Source organism: Theropithecus gelada, chromosome X, assembly GCF_003255815.1.
Source record: "Theropithecus gelada isolate Dixy chromosome X, Tgel_1.0, whole genome shotgun sequence".
Taxonomy (NCBI): domain Eukaryota; kingdom Metazoa; phylum Chordata; class Mammalia; order Primates; family Cercopithecidae; genus Theropithecus; species Theropithecus gelada.
Window position 1 is genome coordinate 13569333 of NC_037689.1, and position 27240 is coordinate 13596572.

The 27240-nt window shown below is 39.2% G+C and overlaps 1 pseudogene; it reads left to right on the top strand.

The window, feature by feature from the left end:
- Window positions 1-26879, top strand: part of LOC112616342 — a 57969-nt pseudogene extending 31090 nt beyond the window's left edge.
- The last annotated feature ends 361 nt before the right edge of the window (window positions 26880-27240 follow it).

Sequence of the window (27240 nt, forward strand, 5' to 3'; positions counted from 1 at the left end):
TTAGACAACATTTTCTGCAAAAATAACTTACATACATAGAGAAATTGACATATGGAAGTGGATTGCATTTGACGTGTCTTCTCCAGTTACCTGTGGAGCAGAGCATATATTCCCAAGGCTTTCATTTTTTCTGCTCCAGCATAAAAACCAACTACTGTGGTGGCCATTTGACATGAGGCAGGGGAAGGGTTGGTGCAGTGAGGCTGGGTTGAACACAGAAGAGTGGATCTTGGCAACTAAGACATACAGAAGCCAAGCTAAGGAATGTGTTTTTCTGAAAAGCCACATCTGGACCCCTGGTTAACATCCTGCCTGATCTTTTGCCTCAGACAAGAGACTAACCACATAAAACACACAGAGTGTGGAGATTTGGCCCATCTTTATTTGTCAGATATAGTAACACAAATTCAAAGCACTTTGGCTATATGCATAAATATGTATATGCATGCACAGTCACATTTGTGTGTGTTTTTATGGTGGGGGTGGGTGGGAATTTTAGTACTCAACTGGGAACCATGTCTCCCTGTGGTCTGCCGCCTGGATAAAATCCATTCTCCTTCTTTGTGAACTATTAAAACAGACAAGTCTGCAGGCTCCTGTTGCTGGAATAAGCTGAACAATGGCATGGGATAGAAACTAAGATCTGGAAATGTGTTTTTGGTATGTGGCCCATGATTTCTCTTGCCTTTTTATGATATCTTCACTATAGGCACGAGGGCATTTTTACAAAGTCAACCTGCAGATATGTGATTTTATAACACTCAGTTCACTTGTCATTTTCCTTTGTCTTATTGATGGAGCTTTGTGTCCATCTCCCATCCCTTCCCCAACTCTACAATCCTGTCCTGGCCATATACATCCCAACATGTTTTCATTCTGATCAAAATTTCTTCTCTATGATGTCTCCTGAGTTATGTGCAGCATAAAACATTAAGAGGTTTTGTTGTTTTCATTTTTTTCAATAAAGCAAAGGATTTGGCTTACAATTCACTTAGGTGTTATAGAAGTAAGAAATACAGGTATGGAATATTGGTTTGAATAAAAAAGTCAAAGAAGCAGAATCGAGAAAAACAAGTCTATAGTGGCCAAAAATATTGGAAGGATGAATTAGACTTGTGTAAGCTTCGAATGCAGGTCAGTATAACAGGCTGCATTCATGGCGTATTATTGTAGTGACTGTTTCTTCCTTAGTACATTATCTACTTGTACTAGCTGGGCTGCTAGCCAGAGAATGATATGCTCTGATTGCTCAAAGCTCCCTCCTGCCTTCCCACCCTTTTCACCTCTCTTCTAAGAGGTCTTCTGTGACCACACCCCAACTTTACAACTTCCCTGGAGCACCAGAACATCATTCCTTCTTCTTGCCCAGATTAAACTTATATTTAAGGACAGTCTACAGGAGGCTGGGCATTCATTATATTTTATTCCACTAGATTATTACCACAATTCCATGAGGTAGCAATTATATATCCCTTTTTCACAATTAAAAAAAGTGAATGCCAAAGAAGTGATTTCCTTGTGGTTACAACAGCTAGTGAGTATCAGAGGAAAGAATTCTGGGTGTTCATACCACTGGACTCTCGACTCCCACCCACCTCTACAACTTCGCCTTTCCTGCATTACGTAAGTGGATGTGGCGAACTAGCGTAGTCTAACCAGCGAATGAGTGATGAGTGCTCAATATGCTCCCCACAAGGGGGATTTTGTGTCTTGAAAGAGAGGCCTTAGACATGGGAAAGACTGCTGGACTTCTAGAGGAGTAGCAGAAGGTAAGGGACATGTTTGGGGTCAGAAGGAACCTCCTCAGGAACCTGAAATTGTACCATGTAGAGAAGTGTCACAATTTGGCAATCCTTGGTCCATGTCTGACAAATAGAAATATTTGTTCCTTGGGCTCACGTGGTGTTTTTAAAAACTTGAATATTTGCCAGCAGTTAGAAATTGGGAGATTCAATCTAAAAATCTAGATTTCTAGGTTTTCTCCGCAAATTGGATGATACAACATCACAGGATCTATATTTTTCAATGAAAGCGACTGGCCAGAGCTTCCCTCTAAAGAGATTCAAGCTCTCATGTCATCACAAGGCTTGCAGATCTCCTGGCTTATTTCATTTCTTCCTGTGCCACTATAGGCTTTTGAGTTTGAGACTCCTGAAGTAGATGAAGGCCTCTTCTGCTCATGAGAAGGGCGTCATCCTTAGAGGTGGAGGTTGTGAAGAGGCCTGGAGGCTGAATTTCCATTTTCCTATTATCTTTCAAGAAAGGAGTCAACAAATACATCAGCCCCCATATCTCAAGGCTGGAAAACATTTTACGAAAATAAGGCCCCCGTAAAATAAAATGTGCCTTAGCTTTGTAGGCAGGACTCTGCAGTCTGATAAGGCAATGTTCCTATCAAGATTCAGACCTTTGCCTTGATCACATTTTTTTTTTTTTTTTTTTTTAAGAAACAAGGTCTCTACCCAGACCGGAGTGCAGTGGCATGATTATAGTTCACTGCAGCCTCCAACTCCCAGGCTCAAGTGATCTTTCTGCCTCAACCTCCAAAGTAGCTAGGACTACAAGCATGAGCTACCATGCCTGGCTAATTTTCAAATATTTTGTAGAGACAGGATCTTGCTTTGCTGCCCATGCAGAGCTCAAACTCCTGGCTTCAAGTGATCCTGCCTTGGCCTCCCAAAGCACTGATATTACAAGTGTGACCCACCACATCTGGCCTGCTTCAATCATAAGAAAGATGGTGAGGGCCAGAGGGAATTGGCAGCTAGCTACTTTTACCACCACAATTTGCAAAAGGGATTGAAAACTGTCCAGGCCCACAGAAAAGGCAATAGGCCCATGAAATTCACAGGACTTGACCCACTTTTATAAACATCATCCCCTCATAAACCTGGTCCTCCCAATGCCCACTCATGGGGAAACTGACTCCCTCTGCTGATCCTAACTATTCGTGATGATTCTCTGGCCAGGGCCACATTTGAAAAGCCATCAAAGCTAACATTTGCATTGTAAAAATCATACTCATAATCATAATCATAGTTAGCAGTCGTTGAACTTTATAATGGGTGCTATGCTAAGCTCTTCCAATACCGTATCTCAATGAATCCCTATGACAATGTTAAAGTTTGTTATCATTATTATTCCCTTTCTACAAATGAAGAAACAGAGACCAAAGAGATTAAGTAATTTGCCAAAGATAACACAGCTAAAACATCTTGGAGTCAGATTTCAGGCCCAGATATCAGGGATAGGACCCCTGATACAATGGGCAAAAAAGGCTTTCATCTACACTCTATTAATTTTTGAAATCTTTAACTGAAAATTCACAGTAACTAGATAAGATGTTAAGTCTTGCTAATCCTGCCTGCTTTCTTTTCACAGTAAGTGTATAATATATCGACCCTGCTTTCTATTTTCCCTGCACGTGGTTGATAATAGAGCAGCTAGAACCCTAGTTATATTTTGGACAGTTCTTTTTTACTTTTTGACGTAAGATTTCAAATACTGCTGCCATTCTTTTGCTTATTACCACGTGTGCTTGATTTGGCTCAGTGCTTGATCTCGGTGATCCAGCAATTTGTCCCACTGCAAATACCCTTCATTTCACATGTGCCATATTGGGAACTCTATTTAATCAGAGTTTGTTTGATATGTGCTGGGAATTTAGCAGTGAGTGGGAAAAGTTGAGCAGATCTTCAGCCTCTGTTGAAGTCCAGGTAGAATTTTCACCTTAACTGGAAATGACTTAAATCTTATATAGAGAGAAGTGTGATGCTTGCATGTGTCTCAGTGATTTTATACATTATATTCTAACAGCCATCCTTATGCTCAGAGGGTTATTGTTTTCTCCAAAGAAAAATGTGGTGCGTGCTGAGTTTTGTTTAGGTGGCAACAGAAAAGAGAGGTGCCAATTCCACGTTTTTAAAAATTTGAAGTTGAGTGGGTGGCTTTGAAATGTCATAGAAATCAACTCAATTAGATGTTTGGCTGGAAAACATCAGGATGCATCAACACTGCTTAGGCTGGCTTCCTACAGTCTGAAACAATGTGGCACAAAAAGCATATTCAGAAGCATTGCTTGTAGGAAAATTGCTGCACAAAGCAGGACCAGGCAGGATGGGTTTGGGGGATGAAGAGAAAGAACCTTTTTAGATATGGGCCAGAAGTTAAAAGGGAGTTAGTGATAAAGCCAAGGCAGCACTTTTGTGTGTCAAAGCACAGACTTCACCTTTGAATTACAAAGCAGATGCCACGAGCAGGTGACCTGTAGGTTCAACGTCAGTCACTATCCACACCTCCAATACATGAGGGTACCCTGTTGGACCCTCTAGTTGCTCTGCTTACTGGGACTAGGAAGAACAAATAAAGCAGGAGAATAATGAAGAGGAAAAATAATAGTAAACTAAAGAAAATGAGGGGCCAAACGGGTGGGATGTGTCAGGAAAAGTGCTGACAACCAGGGAACAAGTCTAGCTAGGGCATGAGAAATCCAGTCTAACTCCAGGCAAGGATAGAAAATGAAGAGGAGTCTTATCTGGAAAGAGTATGGGAATATGGGTGAGGCTTTGTAAGTTCAGGGCAAGAAGTATGACTGCACCTAGCTGGATAGGTTCATTTTATTATCAATATTACCATATTATGAAAAGTGAAGGGCTAAAGCAATTGAACATCATTCAGCCTCTAAAATGAGACCACCGGAGATGAGTTAGACTAACAGACAGCCAGACAGTATAGGTAGAGCACTTCTTCTACCTTCTCATAAGCCCAGGCACCCAAGCCATCAGGTAAAAGAGGATTCAGTGGGTAGCCTGTCCTTTCTTTGGAGGTATATCAGGGGGCTTTCCCAGAATTTTGTTGAAGCACTGAAATTGTGGTATTCCATAAAGGCCAACTACTAAACTGCATTTTTGGGCAAAGAGCAAGGTGGGCTCAAAATTATTTGGTACTCAGAGTTGATCACCAGAAGGAGGCTAAATCTGGGGCAATAACAGCTCCTTTCCCTAGAGTAGAAGTCCCCTGATGGTGACAGATAATGCTGAGCCCCTTTCCTTGACAGTATTATTGGGCTCCCAGATGAGATGAACAGCCAGAACAGAGTGAGTCAGTGATGTGAGAACCAAAAGAGGGGTACCATACACAGAAATCCAGGAATTTAGGGGATGTTCCAGCTCAGGAGATCCAAACAGGCCAGGAGTATTATGTGCAGGTTCCCTCAGAGACTCACAGTGATTGGATATTTAAGATGGCCTTGGCACCTGGATGATAGAGAGTGACCATAGAGCTCTTCATTGACAAGTCTGGGCAGAGAGTCAGAAGTCTGGATGCTATTTTAGCCACTAATTATTAAGGACATATTTAGGAAATCAGAGTTCAGAGCATTTAAGGCATTTGCCTGATGTCTCGTATCTGAGAAGTGACAGAATCAAGATTTCAACCTAGGTCAGCTTGACTCCAGAATGCTGCCTCTCCATGACCCTTTTCTCGCCGTGCTCTTTAGTAGGTGACGAAAGATAAATCAAGACACAATAAGGGCAGATGTGAGCAATATGACTCTGACATGTGGCTTCCTGTGGATCCTAATAGCCTCTCTACCTCAGTGGTGAACATCTGTCAACAGATCTAGAGGCACAAATAAAAGCAAATACGTTATTCTGCCTGGTTGGAGGGTTGTTAAATGGTGGCTGCAGATGGGCACTCATTAGAGGGCCAATGTTGGCGGTTGCTAATATTGTTAATATATCAGGACCACAGCATTCCTCTAACAAAATCTTACTTTCCTCCCAACTTTTAAATCCCTTCCAGGATTGATTGTCCAACTGACAGGACTTAGTGAAACCTGGAAAGGATGCCAGTTGAAAGCCCTATGTTGAATTTCAGGCTTCCAAAGGTGAGACCAGACTAGATGAGACTTTAACATCGAGTGGTCAAAGGCAACATCAACTGACGGCAAGTACAGAATAGAGAGAAGATGGTTGGGGTGTGTGGTAAGAGATGGATTATGGAATGTGATTCAAGATGAAGACTGTGAATACAATGAGGTCTTTGGTTCCTGCTTTTGTGTGGTGCTGGCTGAATGGGACAAAAAGAGACCTCACATCTTAGGTACCAAGTAGAATACACATGAGTATATCTTGTTTCTTTGTTCTCTGAGAGCCCAAATTCCCCAGAGAGTTCTTAGGAAGAATTATTTCTATATTGAAAATAACTTGGAATAGCTCATGATTTAAATTTTTATCAGTACTTATATGGAATTTGCTGAAACTTGAATTAAGGCACTTTACCAATTTATTTTTATACCTGGCTAAAAAGAGAAGCAGCTGACTTGTGGGCTCTGGCCATGATTGGTAAATAGAATGCTTTTAGGAATTCTACCATCTCTGCAGAAAATAAATATCCAAAAAAATTTCTCCCTGACATCAGTGGCCACCAGTTACAGTAGTGGTAAGAACTCACTGAACCATGAGCCGCATCTGTGCAGATCCCAACTTAATTCATTTTATGTCATTCATCACATTCATCTCATCCTTTATGTCATGAATATCAAAACAGCATATATCTGCACAGAGTTACAAATATACTTCAGCTTGGCAATAGCTTTGAAGTAATCCAAAGTGAAGTTATTATCATGAAAGTCTGTCATTCTAGACATATGTCTATCTTATTCTGTCTGAATGTGTTTCCTTAACATTTTTTTAGCCCATTTGTTCTCTTCATCTATTAACATATTTGATTTTATCATCTTTATTAAGTATAGGTTTATATAATTTTCTTTAAAAAGTTTAACTCATTCAACTAAGACATTACCAGAAGATGACTTGATTTGGAGTGGTGACTTCCGTAAAATTAGCAAAAAAGAAAAAAAGACATACACAATGACAAAATCAGGTTTATCCCAAAAAGGCAAAATTGATTTAATATTTTGAAAGTCAATCAGTAATAGTTAACCATTATTAACAAACTAAGAAAACACTCATATTATAATCTGAATAGGTATAGAGAAAGCATTTAACAAAATTCAACACCCATTTATGATAAAATTCTCACTAAACTAGGAACAGAAAGTGTATTAGTCCATTCTCACAGTACTATAAAGAAATAACTGAGACTGGGTAATTTATAAAGAAAAGAGGTTTGATTGGCTCATGTTTCCACAGGCTGTAGAGGAAGCACGGAAGTATCTGCTTTTGTGGAGGCCTCAGGAGGCTTTTCCTCATAGCAGAAGGCAACGCAGGAGCAGGCATCTTACATGGCAGGAGCAGGATTGAGAGAGAAGGGGAAGTGCCACACACCTAAATTTTTTTTTTTTTTTAATTTTCAATAGGTGTTTGGTTACATGAATAAGTTCTTTAGTGATGATTTCTTAGATTTAGGTGCACTCATCACCTGAACAGTGTACATTGTACCTGATGTGTAGTATTTTATCTCTCAACCCCCTCCCACCCTTTCCCCCAAGTCCCCAAAGTTCATTGTATCATTCTTATGCCTTTGCATCCTCATAGCTTAGCTCCCACTTATGAGTGAGAATATATGATGATTGGTTTTCCATTCCTGAGTTACTTCACTTAGAATAATGGTCTGTAATTCCATCCAGGTTGCTGCACATGCCATTATTTAATTCCTTTTTATGGTTGAGTAGTATTCCATGGTATATATATACCACATTTTCTTTATCCACTTGTTGATTGATAAGTGTTTGGACTGGTTCCATATTTTTGCAATTGTGAATTGTGTTGCTATAAACATGTGTGTGCAAGTATCTTTTTTGTATAATGACTTATTTTCCTCTGCATAGATACCCAGTAGTGGGATTGCTGGATTAAATGGTAGATCTACTTTTAGTTATTTAAGGATTGTCCACACTGTTTTCCATAGTGGTTATACTAGTTTACATTACCACCAACAGTGTAAAAGTGTTCCCTTTTCACCACATCCATGCCAACATCTATGATTTTTTTTAATGTTTTGATTATGACCATTCTTGCAGGAGTAAGGTGGTATCACATTGTGGTTCTGATTTCCATTTCCCTGATAATTAGTGATGTTGAGTGTATTAGTCAGTTTTCATGCTGCTAGTAAAGACATACTTGAGACTGGGTAATTTATAAAGAAAAAGAGGTTTAATGGACTCACAGTTCCACATGGTTAGGGAGGCTTCACAGTTATGGCAGAAGGCAAAAGGCATGTTTTACATGGCAGCAGGTAAGACAGAACTTGTGAAGGGGAATTCCCATTTATAAAACAATCAGATCTCGTGAGACTTATTCATTACCACAAGAACAGTATAGGGGAAATTGCCCCCATGATTCGGTTATCTCCACTTGGCCCCACCTTGGCACGTGGAGATTGTTACAATTCAAGCTGAGATTTGTGTGGGGACATAGCCAGACCATATCATTCCATATCTGGCTCCTCCTAAATCTCATGTCCTCACATTTCAAAACCAATCATGTCTTCCGTACAATTTCCCAAAATCTTAATTCATTTCAGCATTAATTCAAAAGTCCACAGTCCAAAGTCTTATTTGAGACAAGGAAAGTCCTTTCTGCCTATAAGCCTGTAAAATGAAAAGAAAGTTAGTTATGTTCTAGATACAATGGCAGTACAGGCATTGGGTAAATATGCCCACTCTAAATAAGAGAAATTGACCAAAAAGAAGGGGTTACAGACCCCATGCAAGTCCAAAATTCAATATGGCAGTCAAATCTTAAAGCTCCAAAATGATCTCCTTTGACTACATGTCTCACATCCAGGTTGTGCTGATGCAAGAGGTAAGCTCCCACATCCTTGGGCAGCTCTGCCCTTGTGGTTTTTGCAGGGTATAGCACCCCTCCAGGCTGCTTTCACAGGCTGGTGTTGAGTGTCTGCAGCTTTTCCCAGTGCACAGTGCAAGCTGTCGGTGGATCTACCATTCTGGGGTCTGCAAGATGGCAGCTCTCTTCTCACAGCTCCAGTAAGTAGTGCCCCAGTGGGGACTCTGTGTGGGGGCTCCAACCCTATGTTTCCCCTTTGCACCACCATAGCAGAAGTGCTCCATGAGGGCTCCGCTCTTGCAGCACACTTCTGCCTCTATATCCAGGCATTTCCATGCATTCTCTGAAATATAGGCTGAGGTTCCCAAACCTCAGTTCTTGACTTCTGTGCACCCACAGGCTCAACACCCCATGGAAGCTGCCAAGGCTTGGGGCTTGCACCCTCTGAAGCCATAGCCTGAGTTGTACCATGGCCCCTTTTAGCCATGGCTAGAGTGGTTGGGATGCAGGGCACCAAAACCCTAGGCTGCACACAGCAGGGGGGCCATGGGCCCAGCCTATAAAACCATTTTTTCCTCCTAGGCCTCCAGGCCTGTGATGGGAGGGGCTGCCACAAATGTCTGTGACATACCCTGGAGACATTTTCCCCATTATCTTGGCAATTAACATTTTGCTCCTCATTACTTATACACATTTCTGCAGCTGGCTTGAATTTCTCCTCAGAAAATAGGTTTTCTTTTCTATCATATCATCAGGCTGCAAATTTTCTGAACATTTATGTTGTTTTTCTTTTAAAACCCAATGCTTTTAACAGCACCCAAGTTACCTCTTGAATGCTTTGGTGTTTAGAAATTGCTTCTGCCAGGTACTCTAAATCATCTCCTTCAAGTTCAAAGTTCCACAAGTCTCTAGGGCAAGGGCAAAATGCCACCAGTCTCTTTGCTAAAACATAGCAAGAGTCACCTTTACTCCAATTCTCAACAAGTTCCTCATCTCCATCTGAGACCACCTCAGCCTGAATTTTGTTGTCCATATCATTATCAGCATTTTGGTTAAAGCCATTCAACAAGTCTCCACGAAGTTCCAAACTTTCCCACATTTTTTTGTCTTCTTTTGGGCCCTCCAAATTGTTCCGATCTCTGCCCATTACCCAGTTCCAAAGTTGCTACTACATTTTTGGGTATCTTCACAGCAGCGCCCCACTCTACTGGTACTAATTTACTGTATTAGTTCATTTTCACGCTGCTGATAAAGACATACTCAAGACTGGGCAATTTATAAAGAAAAAGAGGTTTAATGGGCTCACAATTCCACATGGCTGGGGAGGCCTCACAATCATGGCAGAAGGTGAAAGGCACATTTTACCCAGTCTCAGGTAGTATCTTATAGCAGTGTGAAAATGGACTAATACAACTTGATAGCACAAAAGGGTGACTATAGTCAAAAACAATTTAATTGTACATATTGAAATAACTAAAAGAGTATGACTGGATTGTTTGTAACACAACAGATAAATTCTTGAGGGATGGACACCCCATTTTCCATGATATGATTTTTATACATCTCATGTACCCCATAAATATTTACACCTACTATATACTCACAAAAATCAAAAATTAAAAAAAGATAGTTCTCCTGCTCTTTGAAGGACACTATTAAGAAAAGGAAAAGATACTCCACAGACTGAGAGAAAATATTTGCCAATCACATATCTAACAAAACACTGGTATCTGGAATATATAAATAACTCTCCAAATTCAACAACAAGAAAACAAACATCCCAATTAAAAATGGATAAAAGATTTGAACAAAAGCTTCACCAAAGAAGAAAAATGGATCACAAGTAAGCATACAAAAAGATGCTCACCATCATTAGGGAAATGCAAGTTAAAACCACAATGAGATACCCCTACACACCTTTTAAAATGGTTAAAATAAAATAGACTTACTATATCAAGTGTTGGTGAAGTTGTAGAGGAACTGGGGCTCTCAGTACTGTTAACTGGAATATAAAATGGTGTATCCACTTTGGAAAACAATTTGGCAGTTTTATAAAATGTTAAACATATACCTACCACATGACTAAGCCATTCTACCCATAAGTATTTACCCAAAGAAGATGAAATATGTCAATACAAAGACTTGTATATGACAACTTGTATACAAAGACTTGTATATGAAATATGTCAATACAAAGGCTTGTATATTTTATGTCAATACAAAGACTTGTATATGAATGTTATAACAGATTTATGTGTAATAGTCAAAAGGTAGAAAAAATCCAAATTTCAATGACAGGTAAATGGACAAACCAATGTTATTCAGCTTCATATGCAATGGCACACATAGGCTTAAAATAAAAGGGTGGAGAAAAATCTGCCATGATCCTATATCTAGAAAACTCCATAGTTACAGCCCAAAAGCTTCTTAAACTGATAATTTCAGCAAGGTCTCAGAATACAAAATCAATGTGCAAAAATCTCCCTTCTGATGCCTAGATTACTGGAACTCTAGAAGCCATCTTGGACAATTAGGCAGTTTGAAAATGGAAGCTGTGCTCCATGGACGAGCAGAGAGTTAAGGGGCTTCAGTCTCTGACAACTGTAGACTTGCCATACCAACTCTAAATAACTCATCACCACCACACTTCTATTATATGAAAAAGAAATTTGTATTGTGTTTAAGACGCTGTTACTCGGGTTTTATGTTGCATTCAACCAAATCTGCCCCTAGCTGATATACACATACACGTAACATCAGAAAACAACAGTTGAAAACTTGTTCAAACTTATTGAGGGGGAAAGCAATGTATATGCTTGCACAATGCGAGTATACTTCCATGGTGAACATAATTATGGCCTGCATGAACACATCTGGAAGCATAACCACAGTTTAATAATACTGTGTGTTTGAGAGTGTGGTAAAATTCAACAACAGAAAACTGAGAAGGGGAACTTTCATGAATTGAATGATTTTTTTTTCTTCCAAAACTCATATTTTAAAGCCTTAATCCCCAATGTGATGGTATTAAGAGGTGGGGCCCTTGGAAAGTAATTAGGTTTTGGTGAGGTCATGAAGGTGGGGTTCTCATGATAGGATTAGTGCTCTTATAAGAAGAGATCAGAGAGCTAGCTCTCTCTCTCTCTCTGCTGTGTGAGGACATAACATTAAGGCAGTCATCTACAAGCCAGAAAGAGGGTACTCACTAGAACCTGACTATGTTGGCACCCTGATCTTAGACTTCCCAGCCTCTAGAACTGTGAGAAATAAATGCCTGCTGTTTGAATCCCCCAGTCTATAGGGTATTTTGTTACAGTAGGCTGAGCTAAGACAGAAACATACCAGGTTTTAATTTTTTTCTCTCCCCTGAATATCCTAGACTCATAGATATTATATAGTTTGAAGGAAACTTACTAAGCATCTATTTTAATTTTCTCACTTTAGAAATGAGGCAACCCAAGTTGTTTTCTATTTTAACTGTCATCAAGTCCTTTCCTCTCCTCTCCTCTCCTCTCCTCTCCTCTCCTCTCCTTTCCTTTTCTTTTTTCTGAGACAGAGTCTCACTCTGTCGCCCAGACTGGAGGGCAGTGGCATCTGCAACCTACGCCTCCTGGATTCAAGCAATTCTCCTGCTTTAGCCTCCTGAGTAGCTGGGATTACAGGCACCCGCTACTGGGCCTGACCAATTTTTGTATTTTTAGTAGAGACGGGGCTTTGCCACATTGGCCAGGCTGGTCTCAAACTCCTGACCTCAAGTGATCTGCCCACCTCGGCCTCCCAAAGTGCTAGGATTATAGAAGTGAGCCACCATGCCTGGCCACTGTCATCAAGTTCTGCATATCTTTCTTGGCAATATGACAGATCTATCTCCTCTTCTTTATGTCCACTCCTGACACAACTTAACAGCTTTCACCACCTCATTTGTGAACTCCACTAGATCTCATTGTGTAAAATCCTATACAGCTCTACTTTGAGAATAAACCTCACAAAATACTACTTTTTTCCCATTGGCTTCCCTTTTAGGACACTTTCAGGGAGGCCCAATGGTCTCATCAATCAATTGCAGTCAGTCACACTTTTCCTTAGCTCTAAATTTTACCCTTCCATGTTTGACGGTGCCCAGAGAAAGCACTTACATCAATCTTTACTATCTCAATGGGCTCAATCATCTCAATAATGGATCCATCAGATTTAGCTGTCCTCTTGTACACTCAGGCAACATTTCAATTTGCTGATGCCAAAATGATATCTAGTTGTAAAAGATGATCACAACTGTTGGGAAGCCTTTTTAATGGAAGAGAATGTACTTGAGTTGTCTCTGGGTGACTGAGAACCAAGTGGTGGGTGAACACAGCTGCCAGACAAGGCTTCGATGAGCCACGAAGGGCCAAATAAGCAGGAGAAGGTTAAGACAGGAAGAAAAGGGCATAAAACAGTGGAAGTGTGTGTAAGAACTGCCACCTCCAGAGGGAAACAGGATTCACTACACTTGCCTTTGATTACGCTTTGTCTACCAGGTGCTCGTTTCTCTCCTCTGCCAATTCATATTATGTGACATCTACCAAGAAGAAAGTCAAGTCCTACTCTTCTCCCCATTGTAGCTTCAGGTATTTAGCTCTTCCATTTTCTTCCATTCCATAGTATATTTTGACTGTAGGAAACATTTGACTTGGTGTTTTATTCAATTTACTATTTTGTTATATAGACTTTTTTTGCACCATTATTGTTTGAGATATACAAAGCCCATTTCTTTCGAACAACATTGACGTTTATGAAGTCTGGTGGTGTGTCATGTATTTTTTTGGTATCACAACATGGTTTGACATTAAGAAAGTGCCAAAGGGATAGGCTGAGATTATCCAAATGTACTTGAGATTATCTCAATACAGACAAGATATATTTAACATATATAAATATATACAGGTGTAAAAATTTCCTTCAGTGTAAAATTCTCTTCAACATAATAAATTTAATATGTGAAGTATTTTATTAATAAAATTTAGCATTGTGTAGGTGTTAAAAATGTAAACACCCAAATCGTTTTAAAAAGCAGAAATTATATTTAACATTATTTTCACCAATAGGCGGGCAAGGACTTAGGGACTCTGGTCACACACGATTTCTCTTCCATGAAAATTTATTGTATATATATCGCCAAAGCAGTTTCAAATTAGGTGGTCAGTCAAATCATGAAAGTAGCCTTGTTATGTAATTTTAACAGTTTGATGGTATTCCTTAAAATGAGATTCTGCCTGGAATATTACATTTTATAATATCTTCTTTGCATTATTAACTACAACATCTGTGGAAGCATATTGTATGAATTGATGTTAATGAGTATTACATTTAAAAGGAATTTCTTAAGTCAAACATGTTTGGGAAAGTTAAACAGACATCTCAGTGCCTTTTATATATTCATGTGCATTTTGATTCTCCAAGAAGAAATATGTTACGTTCCTCAAACTACTTCAAATCATGGCTTGATGGAGCCTAAGCTAGTCATGGGGACAGGCTGCATGTAGAGACAGAGATACCTAGAGAAATCCAGTTGTTCTAGCTATCTAAGCACTGACACCGGACATGTGAGTAATGAAATCATCTTAGACATTCTAACTCCAGCTGAAGTGATGTGAAGAAGAATCAAGTAGTCCAACCAATAACTAGAGCTATATTCCCAGAATTATGACCCCAGAACAGCCATGCCACCTTTCCTCAGCCATTCAAGCCACTTCAGCCAAGACCATGGACCAAGAATTTGTGGAAACCAGAGAAAATAATTTTCAAGATGGTGCTATTCACGTTTTTCTTTTTTGATTCTTATCCAGGATAACATGAACAAAAGCACTTTTTAAAAATCTGTCTCTGTGCCATCTACTTAGCCTACCCTGTATGGCCAGTGAAAAGGAGATATTTTGTAGGCCCCTGAATGAAAGGAATTTCAAGGGAGGGTAGATAGATACCTAAGGTCCATAAAATCTAGACTCTTGAATGCTTATCTCTTTAATCATGTTTCTTTTTCTTCTTCTTTTTAGTTATTCAGTTAAATATCCAAGGCTATATTTCTCTCAAGACTGACATATATATATATAAATTTTTGGCAAGATTGATGATAAAAAGCAAAGATACAAAAAAGGATGATAAAGAATGCAGATATTAGAAAAATTATAAAATGATGTTTTGAAAAACTTTGCCAGTACATTTCAAAATTTAGGTAAAATATTTACATTCCTAGAAAGTTGTCTTAGTTCATTTTGTGCTGCGATAACAGGATACCTGAGACTGAGTAATTTATGATGAACAGAAATTTATTGTCTCACAGCTCTGAAGGCTGGGAAGTCCAAGACTGAGGGGCCGACATCTGGCAAGGGCCTTCTTGTCACATCATCCCATGGAGGAAGGGCAGTAGAAGTGAGAGAGAGTAAGAGGTGGAACTCGCAGCCTCAAGCCTTCTTTATAGTGACATTAACCCATTCATGAGGGTGGAGCCCTCATGACCTAACCATCTCTTAAGTTCTTACCCCCACAACACTGTTGCATTGGTGAGTAAGTTTCTGACACATGCTTTTTGGGGGACACATTTAGTTTAAACCACAGCAGAAGATATAATCACTAAAATTGACTCAAGACATAAAATGCCTAAATTTGTAGTTACAAAACTCTTCTCACAAAGAAGACACAAGGACAGCACAGTTTTATAGGTCATTTCAATAAACTACAAATAACAAATATACTTATATAACCAGTTCCAGGGAGAAATTTTCCAATTTTTTTAGGAGACTAGTATAAGCTTGATATCAAAACCTTACCCTGGTAACATGAGAAAAGAGAGTTATAGTGCTATCTCATTGATTAATACAGATACAAAATCATAAATAAAACATTATTAAATAGAACACTATAATATGTAATAAAGATTGTACAACATGACCAAAGTTGGCTTATCCCAGCACTGTAAGGTTGGTTTAAATCTAATAAAAAGTTTATATTAACAGATTAAATAAAAAGTTTAATCCTCTGAATATATGTGAAAAACTGTTTAATGTAATTCAAAAACCATTCCTGATATAAAAAATTATTAAAGTAGAAACGTAAGATAAGGCCGCTAATCCCATAAAGGGCATTAAAGAAAACTGAGAGCAAACTTTATACTTAATATAAGAATGTTGAAAGCATATTATTAAACAGTAGGAACAAGATAAAGGCCTCCGTTATCACCACTTCTATATTTAGAATTATTCCAACCAGCACAGTAAAGAAAAGGAATTAAATATGTGAAGACTCAAATAGAAAAAAAAAATCATTATTTCTCTGAGATGAGATTATTGTCTTTATTGAAAACCTAATTTATTAGAATTTATAAATAATTTAGCAAGATGCCAAAATCTAAAATTAGTACTCAAGAATAAATTGCCATTATACAAAATGTATTCAAGATGAATAATAGACTTAAATGTGAAGCATAAAACTACAAATCATTTAGAAGAAAACATAAAAGAAAATATGCATGGCATTAGGTTTGGCAATGAGTTTTTAGATATGATATCAAAAGCATGACCCATAAAATAAAAAATTGATAAATTAGACCTTTCCAAAATTAAAAACATTTGCTCTGTGAAAAACATAGTTAAGAGAATGAAAAGAAATGCCGCAGAAAGGGAAAATATTTGCAAATCACATATCTGATAAAGAAATTTTACCTGTAATATACTTAAAGCACTTAAATTTGACCATAAGCAAACAAACAACTGAATTTTTAAATAATGAACAAAAGGGCCTGGCATGGTGGCTCACGCCTCTAATCTTAGCACTTTGGGAGGCCAAGGAGGGTGGATCACCTGAGGTCAGGAGTTCAAGACTAGCCTGGCCAACATGGTGAAACCCCATCTCTACTAAAAATACAACTTAACAAGTTGTTAAGTGAGTACATGTATAATCTGATTTTCTATTCCTGCATTAATTCACTTAGGATAATGGCACCCAGCTGCATCCATGCTGCTGCAAAGGATATAATTTTGTTCATTTCTATGGCTGTGTGGTATTCTATGGTGTATATATATCACATTTTCTTTATCCAGTCCACCATAGTTGGGCACCATTGTTGATTCCATGTCTTTGCTATTGTGAACAGTGCTGTGATGAACATATGAATGCGTGTATCTTTTTGAAAGAATTATTTCTTTTTCTTTGGGTATGTACCCAGTAATGAGATTCCTGGGTCGAATGGTAGTTCCATTTTTAGTCCTTTAGGAAATCTCCAAACTTCTTTCCACAGTGGCTGAACTAAACTACATTCTCACCAGCAGTGTATAAGTGTTCCCTTTTCTCTGTAACAAAAAATCTGCTATTCTTTGACTTTTTAGTAATAGCCATTCTGGTTTGAGATGATATTTCATTGTGGTTTTGATTTGCACTTCTCTAATTAGTAAATTTGAGCATTTTTTCATGTTTCTTGGCTGCTTGTATGTCTACTTTTGAGAAATGTCTGTTCATGTCCTTTGTCCACTTTTTAAAATTATTTTACTTTAAGTTCTAGGGTACATGTGCACAACATGCAGATTTGATACATAGGTATACATGTGCCATGTTGGTTTGCTGCACCCATTAACTCGTCATTTACATTAGGTATTTCTCCTAATGCTATCCCTCCCCCAGCACCCCACCCCCTGACAGGCCCTGGGGTGTGATGTTCCCCACCCTGTGTTCAAGTGTTCTCATTGTTCAATTCCCACCTATAAGTGAGAACATGTGGTGTTTGGTTTTTTGTCCTTGTGATAGTTTGCTCAGAATGATGGTTTCCAGCTGCATCCATGTCCCTGCAAAGGACATGGAACTCATCCTGTTTTATGGTTGCATAGTATTCCATGGTGTATATGTGTCACATTTTCTTAATCCAGTCTATCATTGATGGACATTTGCATTGGGGTTGTCTCTTGCTTATTTATTTGTTTGAGTTCCTTATATAGTCTGGATGTTAGATCTTTGTTACATGTATAGTTTGTGGGTATTTCCTCCCATCCTATAAGTTGTGTGTTTATTCTGGTGATAGTTTCTTTTGTTGTGCAGAAGCTCTGCAGCTTAAATACGTCCCACTTGTCAGGCAAAGGATATGAACAGACACTTCTCAAAAGAAGACATTCATACAGCCAACAGACACATGAAAAAATGCTCATTATCACTCACCATCAGAGAAATGCAAATCAAAACCACAATGAGATACCATCTCACACCAGTTAGAATGGCAATCATTAAAAAGTCAGGAAACAACAGGTGCTGGAGAGGATGTGGAGAAATAGGAACACTTTTCACTGTTGATGGGACTGTAAACTAGTTCAACCATTATGGAAGACAGTGTGGTGATTCCTCAAGGATCTAGAACTAGAAATGCCATTAGACCCAGCCATCCCATTACTGGGGATATACCCAAAGGATTATAAGTCATGCTGCTATAAAGACACATGCACACGTATGTTTATTGCAGCACTATTCACAATAGCAAAGACTTGGAATCAACCCAAATGTCCATCAGTGACAGACTGGATTAAGAAAATGTGGCACATATACACCATAGAATACTATGCAGCCATAAAAAAGGATGAGTTCGTGTCCTTTGTAGGGACATGGATGCAGCTGGAAACCATCTTTCTCAGCAAACTATCGCAAGAACAGAAAACCAAATACCGCATGTTTTCACTCATAGGTGGGAATTGAAAAATGAGATCACTTGGACACAGGAAGGGGAGCATCACACACCAGGTCCTATTGTGGGGAGGGGGTAGGGGGGAGGGATAGCATTAGGAGATATACCTAATGTAAATGATGAGTTAATGGGTGCAGCACACCAATATGGCACATGTATACATATGTAACAAACCTACACGTTGTGCACATGTACCCTAGAACTTAAAGTATAATTATAAAAAAAAATAGGTCCCACTTGTCAATTTTTGTTTTTGTTGCACTTGCTTTTGAGGATTTGATCATAAATTCTTTGCCAAAGCTTATATCCAGAAGGGTATTTCCTAGTGTTTCTTCTAGGATTCTTATAATTAAGTGCTTACATTTAAGTTTTTAATCCATTTTGAGTTAATTTTTGTATGTGGTGACAGGTGGGGGTCCAGTTTCATTCTTCTGCATATAATTAGTTAGTTATCTCAGCACCATTTATGAAATAGGGAGTTCTTTCCTCACTGCTTATTTTTGTTGACTTTGTCAAAGATCAGTTGGTGGTAGGTGTGATTCTTTATTTCTGGGTTCTGTATTCTATTCCATTGGTCTATATGTATGTTTCTGTGCCCGTACCACACTACTTTGGTTACTGTAGCCTTTGATGTTGGGTAATGTGATGCCTCCAGATTTGTTCTTTTTGATCAGGATTGCTTTGGCTATTTGGGCTCTTTTTTGGTTGCAAGTGAGTTTTAAAATAGTTTTTTTCTATTTTTGTGAAAAATGATGTTGGTAATTTGACAGGAATAGCACTGAATCTGTAGGTTGCTTTGGGCAGTATAGACATTTTAATGATATTGATTCTTCCTATTCATCAGCATGGGATGTTTTCCCATTTGTTTGTGTTATCTCTAATTTATTTGATCAGTGTTTTATAATTCTCATTGTAGACATCTTTCTCCTCTCTGGTTAGCTGTATTCCTAGATATTTTATTCTTTTTGTGGCTACTGTGAATGAGATTGCATTCTTGATTTGGTTCTCAACTTGGACATTGTTGGCGTATAGAAATGCTCCTAGTTTTGTACATTAATTTTGTATCCTGAAACTGCTGAAATTGTTTATCAAATCTAGGAGTTTTTTGGCAGAGACTGTGGGGTTTTCTAGGTACAGAATCAGATTGTCTGCAAACAGAGATAGTCTGACTTCTTTTCTTTCTATTTGGATGACCTTTATTTATTTCTCTTGCCTGATTGCTTTGGCTAGGATATCCAGTACTATGTTGAATAGCAGTGGTGAGAATGTGTATTCTTGTCTTGTTCTGGTTCTCAAGGGGAATGTTTCCAGCTTTTGCCCTTTCAATTTGATGTTGGCTGTGGGTTTGTCATAGATGGTTCTTATTATTTTGAAGTATGTTCCTTTGATGTCTAGTCTGTTGAGGGTTTTTATCACGAAGGGATGTTAAATTTTATCGAAAACTTTTTCTGCATCTATTGAGATGATTATGTGATATTTGTTTTTTATTATGCTTATGTGGTGAATCACATTTATTGATTTGCATATGCTGAACCAAACTTGTATCCTAGAAATGAAGCCTACTTGATTGTGATGGATTGAAGTTTGATGTACTGCTGGATTTGGATTTCTAGTAGTTTGCAGAGGAATTTTGTATCTGTGCTCGTCAGGGAGCAATATACAACTATATTGGCCTGTAGTTTCCTTTTTTCATTGTGTTTTTGCCAGATTTTGGTATCTGGGTGATGATGATTTCATAGGGTGAGTTAGGGAATAATCCCTCCTCCCTGATTTTTTGGAATAGTGGTGTAAGTGGTCACTAAGAGTGGCACCAACTCTTCTTTACATATCTGATAGAATTTGTCTGTGAATTCACCTGGTCCTGGGCTTCTTTTGATTGGTAGGGTTTTTAAAATTATTATTACTGACTCAATTTCAGAATTTGTTATTGGTCTGTTCAGAGTCTTAATTTCTTCCAGATTTAGTGTTGGGAAGTTGTGTGTTTCCAGGAATTTATCTATTTTCTGTAGGTTTTCTTGTTTGTGTGCACAGAGGTGTTCAGAGATACTCACATCTCTGAGTAACTTCTGTGTTTCTATAGAATTGGTTTTAATGTTGTCTTTGCCATTTATGATTGTGTTTATTTGAATCTTCTCCTTTGTTTCTTTGTTAATCTAGCTAGTGTTCTATTGATCTTGTTTATCTTTTCAAAGAACCAATTTTTGCTTTTATTGATCATTTGCATAGATTTGGGGGTCTCAATTGCATTCAGTTCTGTTCTGGTTTTAGTTATTTCTTTTCTTCTGCTAACTTTGGGGTTAGTTTTTGGTTTTCGAGTTCCTCTAGGTATGATGTTAGACTGTTGGTTTGAGGTGTTTCTAACTTCTTGATGTAGGTGTTTAGCACTATAAACTTTCCTTTTTACACTACTTTTGCTGCATCCCAGAGATTTTGGTATGCTGTGTCCTGGAAAATAGTAAAATGGTTTTTGACTGGAAATTTTATATCTAAAGACCAAAAGAACTATAAATAAACATTGTATTCTGGTTGGGAACTTTTTTCACATAAGGTTAAGGGTTAGCATTTCTGAAACTACTTCATATGCATAGTAGGATTGATCAAATAAGTAACTACATTAAAGCAAATGAGCCCACAAAACAGAGCCCGCATTGCCAAGACAATCTGAAGCCAAAAGAACAAAGCTGGAGGCATCACAATACCTGACTTCAAACTATACTACAAGGCTACAGTAACCAAAACAGCATAGTACTGGTGCCAAAACAGAGATATAGACCAATGAAACAGAACAGAGGCCTCAGAAATAATACCACACATATACAACCATCTGATCTTTGACAAACCTGACAAAAACAAGAAATGGGGAAAAGATTCCCTATTGAATAAATGGTGCTGGGAAAACTGGCTAGCCATATGTAGAAAGCTGAAACTGGATCCCTTCCTTACACCTTATACAAAAATTAATTCAAGATGGATTAAAGACTTAAGTGTTAGATCTAAAACCATAAAAACCCGAGAAGAAAACCTAGGCAATACCATTCAGGACATAGGCATGGGCAAGGACTTCATGTCTAAAACAACAAAAGCAATGGCAACAAAAGCCAAAATTGACAAATGGGACCTAATTAAACTAAAGAGCTTCTGCACAGCACAGGAGACTACCATCAGAGCAAACAGGCAACCTGCAGAATGGGAGAAAATTTGTGCAATCTACTCATCTGACCAAAGGGCTAATATCCAGAATCTACAAAGAACTCAAATAAACTTACAAGAAAAAAAACAAACAACCCTATCAAAAAGTGGACAAAGGATATGAACAGACACTTCTCAAAAGAAGACATTCATACAGGCAACAGACACATGAAAAAGCTATCACTCATCGTCACTCACCGTCAGAGAAATGCAAATCAAAACCACAATGAGATACCATCTCACACCAGTTAGGATGGCGATCATTAAAATGTCAGGAAGCAACAGGTATTGGAGAGGATGTGGAGAAATAGGAACACTTTTCACTATTGATGGGACTGTAAACTAGTTCAATTATTGTGGAAGACAGTGTGGTGATTCCTCAAGGATCTAGAACTAGAAATACCATTTGACCCAGCCATCCCATTACTGGGTATATACCCAAAGGATTATAAATCATGCTACTATAAAGACACATGCACACGTATGTTTATTGCAGCACTATTCACAATAGCAAAAACTTGGAACCAACCCAAATGTCCATCAATCATAGACTGGATTAAGAAAACGTGGCACATCATATACACCATGGAATACTATGCAGCCATAAAAGAGGATGAGTTCATGTCCTTTGTAGGGACATGGATGCAGCTGGAAACCATCATTCTCAGCAAACTATCGCAAGAACAGAAAACCAAACACTGCATGTTCTTACTCATAGGTGGGAATCGAACAATGAGATCACCTGGACACAGGAAGGGGATCATCACACACCAGGTCCTATTGTGGGGGGCTGGGAGGGATAGCATTAAGAGATATACCTAATGTAAATGATGAGTTAATGGGTGCAGCACACCAACATGGCACATGTATACATATGTAACAAACCTGCACGTTGTGCACATGTACCCTAGAACTTAAAGTATATATATAAAAAAAAAGCTAATGAGCCCAGATTTCACACTGTCAAAGAAAGAAGTTACAAGTAAATGGAGGGGTGGGGGAGGACAGAATGAATCCTGTGGTGCTACAGTAGTCAGAGATATCAGTATGAGCTCATGTTGATAGACAGATATAAATAAAAATAGAGATAAAAATAAATATAGATGTATATTTGTATACATGGGTTTGAGTGTGTGGGGGTTTGTAACTTTTTAGCTCTGAGAGATTCTAGAAGCAGTAACATTTCAATAGTAACAGGTATACCCAGCACCAAGGTCTTCGTTTTAAAATACCACCTTTCAATAAAAGGAACCACAGCTCATTGGAGAATGGCTAATTATAACGCTAAAGGAAGGAAAATACCTTATCCATTTTGTAGTATTAGAAAGTAAGGAAGGGCTAAAAATGGGAGGGGGTTAGGAGTGGAGGCATGTCATAAGAACACAGGAACCAAACTGAAAGAGGGTCAATAACCAATTGAGGAACACAAAAATAATGATAATAATGATAGTGTTGGGTTATAACTCTAAGGATAAAATTATCCATGAGTCCACCTTGATATAAATAAATGATCAAAGCTATGAAAAATGGAGAAGAAAGGACAAATCTTCATTAAAGAATAATTTCAATTAATGAGTATAAAAGAAATGAAGAAAACAGATTATCAGCATTAGAAACACCACAGTGATAACTGTTGTAGGTAGTATCTGTTGATGAATGCTAAATTGGTGGACAAAACTTTAAGGAGAAAAGTGTATTTGTATAGTCTCCAAGTATTTCTCCCCAATTTAGTAATTACTCTGGTGGACTTAACACATTACCACAAATTTTTTTCATACTCCTTCCTCAAGGAGGTGGAGTTTAATTTCTTCCCCTTGAATGTGACTGAACTTAATGACTCACTTTTAACAAATTGAACACGGAAAAAAATAATGAATTCACTGTGAAGAAACCTGGCAGACACCTTAACCAAATAATCAAGTCTAATATCACCAATGATAAGTTAATGCCATGTACTCCTTGAAATGAGGTAATGAGAAGGGCACTTTCCCTTATGCTGAATTCTTCCTCCAAATCTATAACTCAAGTCTAATCTTGAGATAACATCTTACAAATCCAAATTGTGAAACAGTCTATAAAATACCCAGCCAGTACTCTTTCAAAAGCGTTAAGGTCATGAAAGAGAAGCAAAACCAAGAAGCTGCTACACATTGGAAGAGACTAGGGAGACAACGTGATTAAATACAAGATGATACCCTGCATGTGATCTTCAAACAGATAAAAAGACATTGGCAGAAAAACTGAGAAAATCTAAATAACACATATAATTTAGTTGACAGTATTGTACTAATGTTAATTTCTTAGTTGGATAATTGTGCCATGGTTATGTAAGATGTTGTATTAGTCTGTTTTCATGCTGCAGACATGAGAGCATTCCATGCTTTCTGACATACCCGAGACTGGGATGAAAAAGAGGTTTAATGGGACTTACAGTTCCACATGGCGGGGAAGGCCCAGAATCATGACTGGAGGCAAAAGGCACTTCTTATATGGCAGTGGCAAAAGAAAATGAAGAGGAAGCAAAAGCAGAAACTCCTGATGAACCCATCAGATCTTGTGAGATTTATTCACTATCACGAGAATAGCATGGAAAAAAGACCAGCTCCTATGATTTAATTGTCCCTCCCACAATATGTGGGAATTCTGAGAGATACAATTCAAGTTGAAATTTGGGTGGGGACACAGACAAACCATATCAGATGTGAACATTAGGGGAGGCAGGGTGAAGGGCATATGGGAATTCTATATGCTATCATTGTAACTCTTCTATAAATCTAAAATTATTTCAAAATTAAAAATTAAAAATTTCAATAACATTTCTATATTCCAGTGACAGAAAATGAACTTAGCATTAAAACCCTACAGTTCCTAGAAATAAAAGTAGTTAAAAGGATGTAATATATTTATTGTGGAAATAAAATACTATATTGAAAGTCATTTAAAAATTTCTAAGTGGAAACTGTAGTCATGGGTAGGAAGACTTAATATTGTGATGATATCAATTTTCCTCCAGTTGATCAACAGATTCAGTGGAATTGCAACCCAAACCCAGCAGGCATGTGTGTGTGTGTGTGTGTGTAACTTGACAAAACGATTTAAAACAAATATGAAAAAACAAAGTGTAAAAATAGCCAAGACACCCCTAAAGAGAAAATATCCTTACTAGATACCAAAATTAGCTATAATACTTATGGCACTGTATATAGTATTGTTAAAATGATAGACTAATAGACAGAATAAGATGCCTAGAAACAAGCCCTGCCAAACTTTATACTGCCTAAAAGGAAGATATCAATATAAGGACACAGAAAGATTTATAGCAAAAGGATTACAATGTATACACCAAAAGAAAATAAAGTAGCCAAAATAATATTATACAGCATGCAATTCAAGGCATGAAGAATTGTTTGAGATAGAGACATTTCATACCAATAAATAGGAGAAACGAATAAAAACTATTATTGTAAACACCCAGTAATATACCTGAAAAGTATATAAAGCAGAAATGTACAGAAATAGAAAAATCCATAATTAACATTAACAAACTTATCAGTGCCTGATAGTACAAGCAAATGAAAAATAAAACAGTAAAGATATAGCAGTTGCTCACCAAGAAGCAGCTTCTCTGCTCCTTCTGGAATCTCCACCTGGTTCAGCCTGCCTGCCTCCACTCCTGCCTCCACCACGTCCACCAGGGTGACCCAGAAGTCCTACAAGATGTCCACCTCTGGCCCCCGGGCCTTCAGCAACTGCTCCTAGACGAGTGGGCCTGGTGCCTGCATCAGCTCCTCAAGCTTCTCCCCGAGTGGGCAGCAGCAGCTTCCGGGGTGGCCTGGGCGGAAGCTATGGTGGGGTCAGTGACATGGGAGGCCTCACCACCATCACAGTCAGCCAGAGCCTGCTGAGCCCCCTTCACCTGGAGGTGGACTCCAACATCCAGGCTGGGCACACCCAGGAGAAGGAGCAGATCAAGACCCTCAACAACAAGGTTGCTTCCTTCATCAACAAGATACAGTTCCTGGAGCAGCAGACCAAGATGCTGGAGACCAAGTGGAGCCTCCTGCAGTAGCAGAAGATGGCTCAGAGCAACATGGACAACATGTTCCAGAGCTCTATCAACAACCTTAGATGGCAGCTGGAGACTCTGGGCCATGAGAAGCTGAAGCCTGAGGCGGAGCTTGGCAACATGCAGGCATGCAGGGGCTGGTGGAGGACTTCAAGAACAAGTATGAGGATGAGATCAATAAGTGTACAGAGATGGAGAATGAATTTGTCCTCATCAGGGATGTGGATGAAGCTTACATGAACAAGGTAGAGCTAGAGTCTCGCCTGGAAGGACTCACTGACGAGATCAACTTCCTCAGGCAGCTGTGTGAAAAGGGGATCCGTGAACTGCAGTTCTAGATCTCAAACAGGTCTGTGGTGCTATCCATGGACAACAGCCGCTCCCTGGACATGGACAGCATCATGGCTGAGATCAAGGCGCGGTACCAGGAGACTGCCAACCGCAGCCGGGCTGAGGCTGAGAGCAGTTACCAGATCAAGTATGAGGAACTGCAGACGCTGGCTGGGAAGCACGGGGATGACCTGGGGCATACAAAGACTGAGATCTCCGAGATGAACATCAGCCGGAACATCAACCGGCTCCAGGCTGAGATTGAGGGCGGGCTTCCCTGGAGGCTGCCATCGCAGACGCCAAGCAGCGTGGGTAGCTGGCCGTTGAGGATGCCAACGCCAAGTTGTCCGAGCTGCAGGCTGCCCTGCAGCGGGCCAAGCAGGACGTGGTGCGGCAGCTGCGTGAGTACCAGGAGCTGATGAACGTCAAGCTGGCCCTGGACATCGAGATCGCCACCTACAGGAAGCTGCTGGAGGGCAAGGAGAGCCGGCTAGAGTCTGGGATGCAGAACATGAGCACCCATAGGAAGACCACCAGCGGCTATGCAGGTGGTCTGAGCTCCGCCTATGGCGGCCTCACAAGCCCCGGCCTCAGCTACGGCCTGGGTTCCAGCTTTGGCTCTGGTGCGGGCTCCAGCTCCTTCAGCCGCACCAGCTCCACCAGGGCCGTGGTTGTGAAGAAGATCGAGACCCGTGATGGGAAGCTGGTGTTCCAGTCCTCTGACATCCTGCCCAAGGGAACAGCTGCGGCAGCCCCTCCCAGCGTGCCCCTCCTGTGGCTGCCCCAGAGCCCGGGAGGGAGGTTGCTGTGCAGGGGAGCACAGCGAACGGGAGGGAGGCTCACCTGAGGCTCAGCCCTAGCCCTCAGCCCACTCTCGGGGAGTTTACTGCCTGAGGACCCCCCCTTGCCCATGCCTCCAGCTACAAAACAATTCATTTGCTTTTTTTCTTTTTGTACATAATAAAACTTCAGTTAGCTCTAAAATATATATATATATATATATATGTAGCAGTCAAGAATAACAAAATTAATACAATTGAGTTAATTGACATGTATACAAAACTGTGGCAAACAATAGAATACACATTTTTATCAGTGAACTTGGACTATACCAAAAGTGACCATATTCTGGGTTTTCAAAGTCCCAATAAATATTAAATAAATGAAATAATTCAAAATGTGTTCTCTGACCCTAGTTAAGATAGAAA